At 38.7% G+C, this 12,957-nt stretch overlaps 1 pseudogene; it reads right to left on the reverse strand.

The window, feature by feature from the left end:
• Positions 1-7,531: 7,531 nt before the first annotated feature.
• Positions 7,532-12,957, reverse strand: part of LOC138385951 (ribosome biogenesis protein NSA2 homolog) — a 28,197-nt pseudogene continuing 22,771 nt past the window's right edge.

Genomic DNA, 12,957 nt, shown 5'->3' on the forward strand with positions numbered 1-12,957 from the left:
TCTTTCTCTATTTAAACTTCTTCAACGGTTTTTCAGAGCCTTTAGGAAACTGTGCACATTCCTAAGCTGAACACACAAAGCTCATTATAATTTGGCACCAGCCTGCTTCTCTCAAAAACTGTGCAATTATCCTCCCTGTCTGGTGGTGCAGGATCAGTGGCAGGGCAAGCTGGGGAGTATCCAGGAGGATGGCCGAGGTTCAATGGTAAGGCATATATCAACTCTGGTTGTAGTTCGTAGCTCCAGTAGCTCCAGCTCAAACACCAGGAGTTGTGTGCCCTCAAAGTGCACAGTCAGATCTGCGGTAAAAAATGCAAATCTTAGAGATAGATTAAAGAGTAGAATCCAAGGTAAGGAGCCAAACTGAATTCAGAAACTAGGTGAACCAAGGAGTGAGGAGTGTTGCAAGAAAGTTATATCTGATGGAACTCCTGAGGGGTTTACAAATGTTTGTAGCAAATTCTTATGTTATTCCATGCAAACTATGAAGGCATACTTGGTTATATGAAAGTAAATTAAACTCAAATATGTATAAAACAGTTGCTGTGACCCAGAGATGTTATACTCTGTGCCTATCACATATCGTTGCCTCTCCCTGAAATGCCCTCTTCTGCTTTCCCACTCTCTAACTCCTACTCATTCCATAAGCCCAGTTCAAGCATCATCTTGTCTGTAAATAGAAATAGCCAACATAAATGGAGCATTTACAGTCTCCAGGCACTGTGCCAAATGCTTTAATACATAATCTCATTTAAACCTCATTAGGAAAGGTGTCTCTTTTTTCCTCATTTTACATATTAATTCATGTTTAGAGAGATGAATCAATTTGCACAAGGTCATACAACAATTAAGTTATGGAGTGGAGAGTTAAGCCAGAGAGTCTCATTCCAGATTTTGAGCTTATTGCCACTGTTGGCCTTCACCAATTCCCTAGGCTGATTTGAGATGCCTTTCCATGTGCATTTGTGTTTATATTATCATAGCCCCATCGCTCTTTGATATAAACGTTTCTTTACGGGGCTCTCCCAGTGGTTGAAAAACTTCTAAACATTAAGGGTCAAGTATCTACTACAAAAGTAGAATTTCAACAAACATTTGCTTCATACTGTATTATTATTGTCCAACAAGTTGCTTAGGGAACAGTAATTAAGGACACTGAGTGTTACACCAAGGAAATTAATGTTAATTAAATGTAGACTGTTTGTTATCCTTTTGTCCTTTCAGGATTTTTTTTTTTTTTTTTTTTTTGAGACAGAGTCTCACTCTGTTGCCTGGGCTAGAGTGTTGTGGCATCAGCCTAGCCCACAGCAACCTCAAACTCCTGGGCTCAAGCGATCCTCCTGCCTCAACCTCCCGAGTAGCTGGGACTACAGGCATGTGCCACCATACCCAGCTAATTATTTTTCTATATATATTTTTAGCTGTCCAGATCATTTCTTTCTATATCTAGTAGAGACGGGGTCTCACTCTTGCTCAGGCTGGTCTCGAACTCCTGAGCTCAAACAATCTGCTGGCCTCGGCCTCCCAGAGTGTGCTAGGATTACAGGTGTGAGCCACCGTGCCCGGCCCAGCATATTTCTTTAGTAAAATCTGGGGTCAGTCAACTAGCATCAGAATATTCTCTCACCTAGACAGTATTAGATGTGGATAAAATATTGTTTTTGTCTTTCTTAATACTTTATGCAGTTAACTACCTGCTTGCATCTGATGATTATCATGCTGCAGTTTTCAAGATAATTACTCATATTACTTATGGCATATTTAAGGAAAATGTTTTTCCTAATTCATTTTATTTTGTATCCAGCTTTGACCTTTATGAAATATTATGTCTTAACTTCTTTCTAATTTTCTCGTTTGGGGATTTTTAGTGTAATCTAATAGTTGGCCCCTTTGACTTTAATGCTGAGTAACTACATGAAACTCAGAATAGCCATCACTTGATGAAAGATGTTTTCAACCCATTGTTCCAAAGTAGTAAGTTTTAGGGCTTATTCCTATTCAATAAGTACCCCTCAAATTACAAAGGGAAGGAAATTGTGGGGGGGAAGCACTAAAATACACTAAACAATGAAAAGAAATACTTTAACTTTTTTAGTGAGCTAATTACAGCACTTCTATTAGAAGAATGGCATGAAAGACTTTAGGTGTTTGGTCAAGACCACTGATTGCAAGAGGACCGTTTGCTAGGTTATAAAACGTGATGAGAATGTAATGTGGAGTTGCCCACTGTGAGGTGGAATAGATCCCACTTCTAACCACAGGCTTCATGTACCTTCAAGAGCAGAGGGCAGCCCTGTAGCCCCTGCCTTTGTCTCCAGTGTTTTCCAAATGCTGCGCGGCCCATAAATGCCTCCCAGGCTCCAATGCACAGGGGCAGTCTCCAGGTCTTCTCCCCTTCAGACATGATGGAGCCCAACATCAAGATCTTGGAAGATGTGTGCAAGATGCCTGAGGTCCAAGGTGGAAAGAGCCAGGGGAGAGCAAGAAATATTCATCTGTTGTGTCAGACTTGAGATGTTAGAGTTTACCTGATAGAGCAACTAGCTTTACCCTGCCTTATTAAGCTTCCACAGAATTGGAATGTGCCTAAACCTAAAGGAAAAGTTGTGTTCTCTGAGTCAGATCACCTAGTTTTCCTTTGGTTTTCCTTCAATTGTTAATAAAAAGTTTTTTTTTTGATGTCTCAGTCCTAACTCTGTTTTGTGGTATCAAAGGAAGGATGACAGGTCAACTTTAGGCCGGACTGTTAAGGGATGGGCAGCTCATGTCTGAGACTAGATTTTTGATGGTGGCAGCATTAATTAGTGATAGACATTAATGAAAGACAAATCTTGAGGTCAGAAGCCAGACCATGTGGTTCAGTTCTCTGTCCCAATGGAGATTTTCCTTTGAGTTTCAACCCTAGAAACTGTGACCTTCATTTTATTTGGGGGTTGTTTCATTTAGCTTTTATTTTTATTAAGGAAGTGGCATGTTTTTTATTAAGATCTTACCAGTTTTGCCTGTATGCATGCCTTAGAATATGAATGGCTATTTCTGAAGTAATTTTACAGTGGCAGAAAATATGTTCTCTTAATCAGATTACATTTTCATTGAAATAATATTTACAATTTTATGTACATAGTACAAAGGCAAAATCCAGTCTAGCCTTTAGTCAAATTGTCATGCACTGCAAGCTGGTGGGATATAAATTAATCTTACTTCTATCCATAGGACCAACTGCTATCAAAATCTATCCATAAAAAACCAACAAGTTAGACAAATAAATTTGAGAAATTAGTGAACCCTTTTACAGTGAATAATGTTAAAATTGGTTGGTAAAAATAAGTATGTAAACAAAAGTTAATTTTCATATTCAAAGTTATTATGGAAACATAAAGAAAGCCAGAAGAGGAAATGCTTCCATAAATAAATTTCATCATGATTTCCTACAGAAAAAAGTAAAAACAAACAAAAAACTATAGAAAAAAAAAATCTGTCTTCAAATTAAGAAGTTTCAAATGTTAGGGCAGTCCGAAAATGCAGTAATATCAAAATCATATGGTTACAGAAGGAGAAGACATGTACAACCAGAATCACAGAAAAGTTACCTCCTGAAATATCAGAACAGTAGGTTCCTGAAAGCTCCCAATAGCACTGAACACTATCTAAAAATATTTTAGGAAAGTAAAGTCTTTTTCATGTCATCTGAAAGAAGTTGCCTTGTTACACTGATGACACAATTCAAACAAGTGAAAAATAAAAAAGTTAATAACCTCTGGGGCATTTGGGTGGTAGAAAAGAAAGTATTTTCTGGTGGATTGTACACTGCGCTTGAATAAAATTAGCTGATGATTTTAAAGCTTAAACCATATTCATATGGCTTTTAAAAAGACACTAGTAGCAGAACCAGAACTTAGAAAACAAGAGATACTTATATCTACACAGATTTCTAGTTAAACATAATTGTTCTTTGTCTTTTATAAATCACTAAAAAGAATAATACTGTTAATTAATGGTGAATCATGCTCCAGTGATCTATTCATATTCTCTGGCATGTTGCTCTGGAGGTGGTAAGAAGCAAAGTGTTGATATCTATATTGACTCAGCTTGGAAAGAGATTAAGAATCTCAGTATGACAACAAATATGTATTTTCTTCTTATAGAAACATTTCACTCTTCTGTTCAAAATCTACAGTGGCTTTCTTAGTCTTTTTGTTTAGTAGCCAAACTCCTCTGCCTGACCTTTAAGGGCTATTGTCAATTTACACCTAATCCACCTCAATTTACTAACTCAGACTCAATTTTCTTTTTTTAATTTTTTGCCCGTGTCCCTTTACATCATTAAAGTTGTTCTAACCTCTTCTTCCATCCATGTCCTCTGTCCTTTAAATTTGACTCAAAAAATCAACTGTATTTATTGCATGGGAGGAGGAGGATCGGCAGAAGTAGTAGAAAGACCTTATGTTTCACCTGATAACCTTTCATGCTGCTTGTAGAGAACAATGCAAGTTGCCTACCCAAAATCTATTCCCCCTTCCTTTTTAACAGCAGGATTCCAATTTTATTAGCGTAGCAGTGTGCTTTTCTAAAAATACTTCTCCAAGCTCCCTTGCTACTGAGGGTAGCCATGTGTCACAATTCTGGAAAATGAAGCATAAGTTAAAGGTTGCTTGAAAAGCTGTTGTTTTCCTCCTAAGGAGCCCCTTGCTGGCTTCCTCCTCCCGTCTTATCCCCACCTGGAATGTTGATGCAATACCTAGAGATAGAGTGACTTTTTGCCACCTTGACATGAAAATCTTGATGACAAAGACCTACACACTAAGGATGATGGAGTGGGAAAATGGAAAATGGGTCCCTAAGGTTGTCATTGAGCTGCCATGAATGGCCCTGTTCTACCTACCTCCCCATCCCACCTCTGCCTCTAGTCTTCTCACTGTGTGAGTCAAATAAACTCCTATCTCTCTACACTGTTTGTAGGGTTTTTCTGCTATTGTAGACAAACGCATTCCTAACCGATACAACTTTTAGAACTTTTGTAACCATAAGAATGCATCACTTTTATAATAATAAAATAATAAATGTTTTAAATGAAAAGAAAGTGCACAAGAGCCCAAGCTTTGGAATCAGAAAGGACCAAATTGGAATCCAGATTTTCCCACATACCAATTGACTTTTCACAACTTACTTAATATCTCCAAGTCTTAATTTCCTCATCTGAAAAATGGGAATAATAGTAATAAAGATGGTGATGATATCTAACATACAATACATAGAATCATAACGCTCATAGTGAGCCCTCAGTAAAGTACAGCTATTATTATTACTACCCACTATCCCAACACACACACAGACACAGACATGCTCTGCTGTGTATTCACCAAGCACTCATGAAGAGAGCATCATATACATCAAGAATCTCTGGAGGTTAGGGTAGATAGTTTCCGTGGCTTTGGGAAAGATATTACTTCTCTTGGCTTCAAAGTCCTCATCCAAAACATGTGTGGGACAAGATTCTCAATAGATCATTTCCAACTTGAAAATTCTGTGAGTATTAAAAAAGCCAAAAAAGTGATTATCAAAAATTCAGAATAGTGGTTTTTCTCTAGCGGATAGATAGGAAGAGAGTTATGACTTCAGGCACATGGGGTAGAGGTGGAGACTTTCAGGATGGTGGAAATGTTCTATTTATTTACCTGGTTGGTGGTTACCCAGTTGTTTGCTTTATAATTACACATTAAACTGTATCCATATATTTTGTGGACTTCTTGAATGTATCTTATATTTCACAATTTTAGAAAATCCTCCAAAGTTGATGATTATAGGCATACTAATTTGCTTCTTCCCTATATTATATTTGTGATAGATATAAGATTATAAGATTTGTGATAGAATTCCCTATATATCCTCCTTATGGGTAGGAAGGCTCCTCTCACTGTTGTCTTACACCTTTGTTGCTTAGTGGAAGGGTGGGAGGAAAATATCTTCTCAGGAAGGAGGAGGGTGTGACCTAGGGCAAGCTTCTGCAAGCCAATAAGGGGAAGGGAAAGATAGCCCTTCAGGTTTTTGGAGAAGGGTTTGGGAAAGATAGGAGATCAGATGAAGTCTTGATTCACTTTCAAGCTTGAAACCCTGAAAAGGGATAGTGGGGGGTGGAGACGCAGCATGGATACACCTGATGGAATCCCAATGGAAAGTTGTTTCATGCTTTCCCCCCGCCTCCCAAAGACAGGGTCTCACTCTGTCCTCCAAACCAGAGTGCAGTGGTGCAATCATACTTCACTTCAACCTTGAATAGCTCAAGCTATTCTCCTGCCTTGGCCTCCCAAAGTGCTAGGACCACAGGCATGACCCACCAAGCCCAGTCCTGTTCCATACCTTTAAAAAAAGAATTAATAAGCCAGGTGTGGTGGCTCACAATTGTAATCCTAGCACTCTGGGAGGCTGAGGCAGGAGGATCACTTGAGACTAGGAATTTGAGGTTGCAATGAGCTATGATGATGCCACTGCACTCTAACCGGGATGACAGAGCAAGACCTTGTCTCAAAAAAAAAATAAATAAATAAAATAATAGACCTTTTTTTGAGCAGTTTGCTACGGAAAAATTGAGTAGAAAGTACAAAGAGTTTCCATATACCCCCTCAACTCCTTCTTCCAGTTTCCCCTATTATTAACATCTTGCATTAGTGTAGTACATCTGTTACAATCGATGAGCCAGTACTGATACATTATTATTAACTAAAGTCCACAGTTTAGTTCATTCTTAGTTTTGTACATTCTATGGATTTTGGCAATGACAAATGTTTTATAACATGTATCCACAATTAGATTATCATACAAAATACAGCCATGCATCACTTAACAACAAGGATATGTCTGAGAAATACATCATTAGGCAATTTTATCACTGTGCAAACATAGAGTGGACTTACACAAACCTAGATAGCATAGCTTAGTACACACCTAGACTATATGGTATATATAGCCTATAGCTCCTAGGCTACAAACCTGTACAGCATGTTACTATATTGAATACTGTAGGCAATTATACCACAATGGTGTTTGTGCATCTAACATATCTAAACATAGAAAAAGTACAGTATAAATACAATATAAAAGATAATAAATAGTATACCTATAGAAGGTACTTACCATGAATAAAGCTTGCAGAAGTTTCTCTAGGTGAGTCAGTGAGTAAGTAGTGAGTGAATGTAAAGGCCTAGGAAATTACTATACACCATTGTAGATTTTATAAACCCTGTACACTTAGGCCACATTACATTTATTTTTAAAAGTTTTTTCTTTAATAATAAATTCATCTTAGCTTACTATAATTTTTTACTTTATAAACTTTTAATTTTTTAACTTTTTGACTCTTTTGTAATAACACAGCTTAAAACACACATACATTATACAGCTATACAAAAATATTCTTTCTTGGTATCCTTATTCTATAAGTTTTTTTCTACTTTAAAAAATTTTAATTTATTTTTTACTTTTTAAGCTTTTATTGTTAAAAAACTAAGACACAAACACACATATTAGCTTAGGCCTACACAGGGTCAGGGTCACCAATATCACTGTCTTCCACCTTCCCATCTTGTCCCATGGGAAGGTCTTCAGGGACAATAACATTCATGGAGCTGTCATCTCCTATGACAGCAACAGCTTCTTCTGGAATACTTCCTGAAAGACCTGCCCAAGGCTCTTTTATAGTTAGTTTTTAAGTACATAAGTACGAAGAATATACTCTAAAATAACAATTAAAAGTACAGTATAATAAATACATACATCAGTAATATAGTCATCTATTGTCATTATTGAGTATTATATACTGTATATAATTGTATGTGATATACTTTTATACAACTCACAGCCAGTAGGTATGTTTATACCAGCATCACCACAAACATACAAGTAATGCATTGTGCTACAACTTTAGGACAGCTATAAAGTCAGGAGGCAACAGGAATTTTTCAGCTCCATTATAATCTATGGGACCATCTTCGTATGTGTGGTGCGGTCCATCAGTCAACTGAAATGTTGTTATGCAATACATGACTGTTCCACTGCTCTAAAATCCCCTGTGCTGCACTTATTCATCCCTCCCTCTCTCCAGCCCCTAGCAACCACTGATCTTTTCACTGTCTCCATACTTTTTTTCCTTTTCCAGAATGTCATATTGTTGGAATCATACAATATGCAACCTTTTCAGATTGGCTTTGTTCACTTAGCAGTATGCATTTAAGGTTTCTCCGTGTCTTTTCAGGACTTAACAACTATTTCATTGTATGGATATACCAGTTTATTTACCTATTGAAGAACATCTTTGTTTCTTTCAAGGTTTGGAAATTATAAATAAAGCTGCCATAACATTTGTGTTCAGGATTTTGTGTTGACACAACTTTTCAACTTATTGGGGTAAATATGCCTTTTTCAAGAGACACAGCATCTGACATGAAGTCCTCTCCATCCCTCTCCCTGGCCGTTAGAAATGGCACGGTGGCATAGTAAGTTTGCTTCAAGTTTGCCCTGGAGCCAGTGTTGGCTTGGCAGGAATTTCTAAACGTCCAGTAGTCTTGAGGTCACATAAGTAGTGGGTTCTAGGGCCAACTCTCTGGTGCCTATGACTCCCTCCCCTCCGTATCCAAGAAGTGTCCAGCAAGGAAAGAGGATTTCATACAGAAGCTTTAGAGCAGGTCATCTATCAGGGATAAGAGATGGCAAGGTAGCACCTCTAAAGGTCCCTGATATCAGGAGGCTGAGGTAGTATGTACACAGAGCTTTCCTAAACATCAAATGTGCTCATGATCTAGCCAGTTGCTAAACACCACCATTGACAAGAACCAGATTGGGTGAAGACAAATAGAGCCAATGAAGAACAGATCATGGATTTAACAGGAGATACCAGTCTGGTACCTTGTTGCAAATCAGAAAAATGTCCTCATGGAAATCAACCAAAAATCTGAAAAGAAAAGTCAGGCAAAATATCTCTGAAGCCCTGTCTCACCACTACAAGGACACAATTGCTTCCCTCTTGAACACAGACTTCATATTTGGAAATAGGAAGAGAGGAGGGAAAAAGACCTCTTAGGGAGTTGAACTTCCAACTTGAAGGAATATTCACCTGAAATGGTCTAAGATACTTTTAATCAGCATGCTTAGGTATCCTCCCTGCCAGGTCTTCCTACCCATCCATAATTGGAAATGAGGGCCCTTACCCAGGGAGGTTTAGATCATTCAAGAAGGAGTAGCGGGGAGGAGGGGAAAGAAAGGGAAGGAATTTTTTTCGATCCTAGGGAGTTTGTTGTATTTTCACTCCACAACATGGGTTATGGTTATATATTTCATACAGAATGCAGTGTGCTATAATAGCATGGGAAGCACTGCTTGAAGGACAGAAGCCAGGGATTTCTCATCCTAAGGTCAAGGTAGTCCCACAGTAAAGGGCATGGACCGGTTAGTGCGTGTTTCAATCCCAACGTCCTCACTTATCTTCACCAAATCAATTAACCTGACAGCATTTGATTACTTACCTATAAAATAAAAATACTACTAATGTCTACTTAATGGGCTGCTTTGCTGTTAAATAAGAGACATGTGTAAATCTTGTAGCACAGTGCTCAGCCCCAAGTATTATTAAGCTCTAAACTTTATGCCAAGTAACTTGGTTAGTCACATGGGCTATTTGACCCTAAATTTTCTCATCTGTAATACGAAGGAATTACTGTCCTTTTCACAGGGTGGTTGTAAGGCATAAATGAGATAACTAAACGGTGGTGAGTGTGTAGTATATACTCAGAGCATGTTAGCTTTTCCCTCTCATCTCGTAAGAACACCTAGAATAGTGCAGGATTTATAATAGGTGCTTAAAACTCTTAAGGATCTGTTGGGAAGCTACCTTGCTTCTATTTCTGAAGTTTCTAGTCTAGTTAGTGAATTATATATTCTAGGAGCTCAACTACAGATTCATGGCTCTTATGACACCAGGGTTGAGTCCGGTCAGCTTTAAAAAGACAGTACACTGTATTTTGGATGCCCTTCTTTCTCTCAGGGTGTTTTTCCATCCTTCCTCGCTCACAACTCCCTTCACTTCCCAGAGTCCCCATTTCAGCCCTACTCTGGCCTCCATCCCCCATAAGGGCCAGATCACCATAATTCTTTTACTATCAAATCTTGTGCTTTGAGAACTTGCCCCTCCTGCTGACCAACGGAGGGTTAGGGGCCTGAAAACTGAATCCCTCTTGGTTTTTAATGGCTGATCATGGGTTAATTAGCATGTCATTATTTCTTCCAAGGTGTTCCCTTTTAACAGGATACTCTGGTAGCTTTTGTGCTTTAACTCTTAGGAGTAGTTTCTTTTATAGTCCTGTCATCATTCTTGAGTGCTAATAATGAAATATTTTGAGGTTAGACTCTCTTTTGGGGCCCCACACGTAACACTCAGAGCTGTGTACTCTGCCAGCGCACAGTAAACGCTGATCAAGACAGTATAAACACTGGTATCCTGGAGACCTGGGAATGTTAATTTACCTCCATTACATTGTGCCCAGGGAGTGGCATGGGACACTGCAAGCATAAAGGCAAATAATGGAAATTTATTAAGTGGAAATAATTTTCCCAGCCTAGAGATAAAAGTCTGCCCTCAAACCCTTACCAGAGTTCTATGTCTTGCATCAGAAACCTAAGAACATTATAAAAGTCCCCTTAAAAGCAGACATTTCATAAGGAAGTATAGACAATAATGTCCTCATTAGGAACACACTGTATTTATACTTATTTAAGTCAGCTGTGTCCAATGGGTGCATCATGTATTTGGCATATTAAAAAGAAAATCTCAAATCTGTTGTAGTATTACAGGGTTTTAATGCTTCTCATCTTTGTTCTTTCCATGAGATACAGGCGTCATTACCATTTCCTCTCACCAATTCTTTACAAAACTCCTCTGGCTTCCTTATGTAGAGAAAAAAGAAAACAGCCCCTGTCCGCTTTTGCCTCTCATCCAGAAAGTCAGCCTTTCTAATTCCTCCCTATCCTCGCAGGCCACAGATGGTGAGTCCTGCTATCTCTGATGTGTTACTGACAACTGCATGTTTGGAGGAAACTGTAAGAAGGTTATATCCCAGAACTAGTTCAGGACATCACCGCCTTGCTTAAAATATTTGAAATCTCCTTCCATAATCACAAATTCATTTACTTGCCAGTATTCATTGAGCCTATTTATTATATAAGGCTAGGAACTCTGGGGGATGCAAAAAATCATTTCTTTCCTGAATGGCCTTTAACAATCTACTGGAAAGGCAAGGTATACACAACATGGTTGGGATGTTTCCCTACACCAGGGGCTGGCAAAGCACAGCCCACGAGCTGGCCCATGGCCTGTTTTCATACGACTCACAAGCTAAAAAAGGTTTTTATGTTTTTAAAAGGTTGCAAAAAACAACAAAACAAAGAATAATATGTGACATAGACTATAAGTGGAACAAGGAACCTAAGATACATCCCATCTGGCCCTTTATAGGAAAAGTTTGTCTACTTCTGTTCTACACAGTTCTGGATGTAACTAACAGGACATAATTCATCTCCAAGAGCAAATACTGGAGCACATTCTCATGGTCCTCATATAAACACACACAGCCCAATCTCCTCTTTGATGTATTTCCAAGGGTCACACGTGTTCCTCTGTATCTGGAGAAAGAATTTTAGTCTGCCTTGGTGCTGTCTCCAGTGTGACTTGTGCAGGGGGCAATTGCAGCAGTGTGGTAATAGTACCCTTGGCCCATAGTAGTGTCTAAAGCATAGAAGCTGCATGAAGTTATGCTCTTCAAGGTTTGGGAAGAGAGACATCCCCAGCAGGAGCCCTCTCCTCTACATGCTGCTAAGGAACAGCCCAAAGTATTGAGCTCTAAGTCATCAGCTCTCATTTGCCAGATCAGCCAAGTTCTGGGTGCTAGGCTTCAGCACCCCGTTCCATCATGGACCCAGAATTTCTGCTCTCTTGCCCACCAGTGTGTTTCTCACCCCCAAAATGGGAAAGCTTCCGTTTATACCCAAGGTCCTATATTGTCATCCTTTCATCCAAATCTAGTTGACTAAAGAATGTTGGCATACAGAGAGTTCTAAATTGAAATCCATTACTTAATGCTTAAAGAAGGTTTCATGCACTGCATGAAGATCTGCCAGAGCCCTAATCCCGTGAAGCTGAGTAGCAAATCCACAGGCTCCTCAAATGGCCATTGTGTCGGCCACTTCCTGTTGTCTCCCAGACTCTGACATTGAGTGTCTTGTGTCACAGATCATCATAATGGGGCTTGCCTCATTTATTTATTACCTCCTTGGCTCCTGTGGACATTTGAGATTTTAAGTTCTCAAAATGCAAAAGATCCACTTCACACCCATTAGGATGGCTACTGTCAAAAAAGCATACAAAAAATAAATGTTGGCAAGTATGTGGAGAAATTGCAACCCTTGTGCACTATTGGTGGGAATGTAAAATGGTGCAGCCACTATAGAAACAGTAGGACAGTTCCTCAAAAAATTAAAACTAGAATTACCAGATGATCCAGCAACTACACTTCTGACTATATATCCAAAAGAATTAAAAGCAGGGACTTGAGCAGATGTTTGTACACCCATGTTCACAATAGCATTATTCATAATAGCCAAAAGGTGAGAGCAAGTGTCCACTGACAGATGAATGGATAAACAAAATGTGGTATATACATACAATGGAATACTACTCAGCCTTAAAAATGGAGGAAATTCTGACACATGCTACCACGTGGATAAAACTTTAAGGTATTATACTAAGAGAAATAAGCCAGTCAAGAAAGGATAAATATTGTGTGGTTCTACTTGTTTGAAGTACCTAGAGTAGCCAAATTCACAGAGACAGTAGAATGGTGGTTGCCAGGGGCCGGGGGAAGGAAAAAATAGAAAGTTATTGTTTAATGGATACAGAATTTCAGTATTGCAAGA

The sequence above is a fragment of the Eulemur rufifrons genome, chromosome 7 (genome assembly GCF_041146395.1).
Source record: "Eulemur rufifrons isolate Redbay chromosome 7, OSU_ERuf_1, whole genome shotgun sequence".
NCBI lineage: Eukaryota > Metazoa > Chordata > Mammalia > Primates > Lemuridae > Eulemur > Eulemur rufifrons.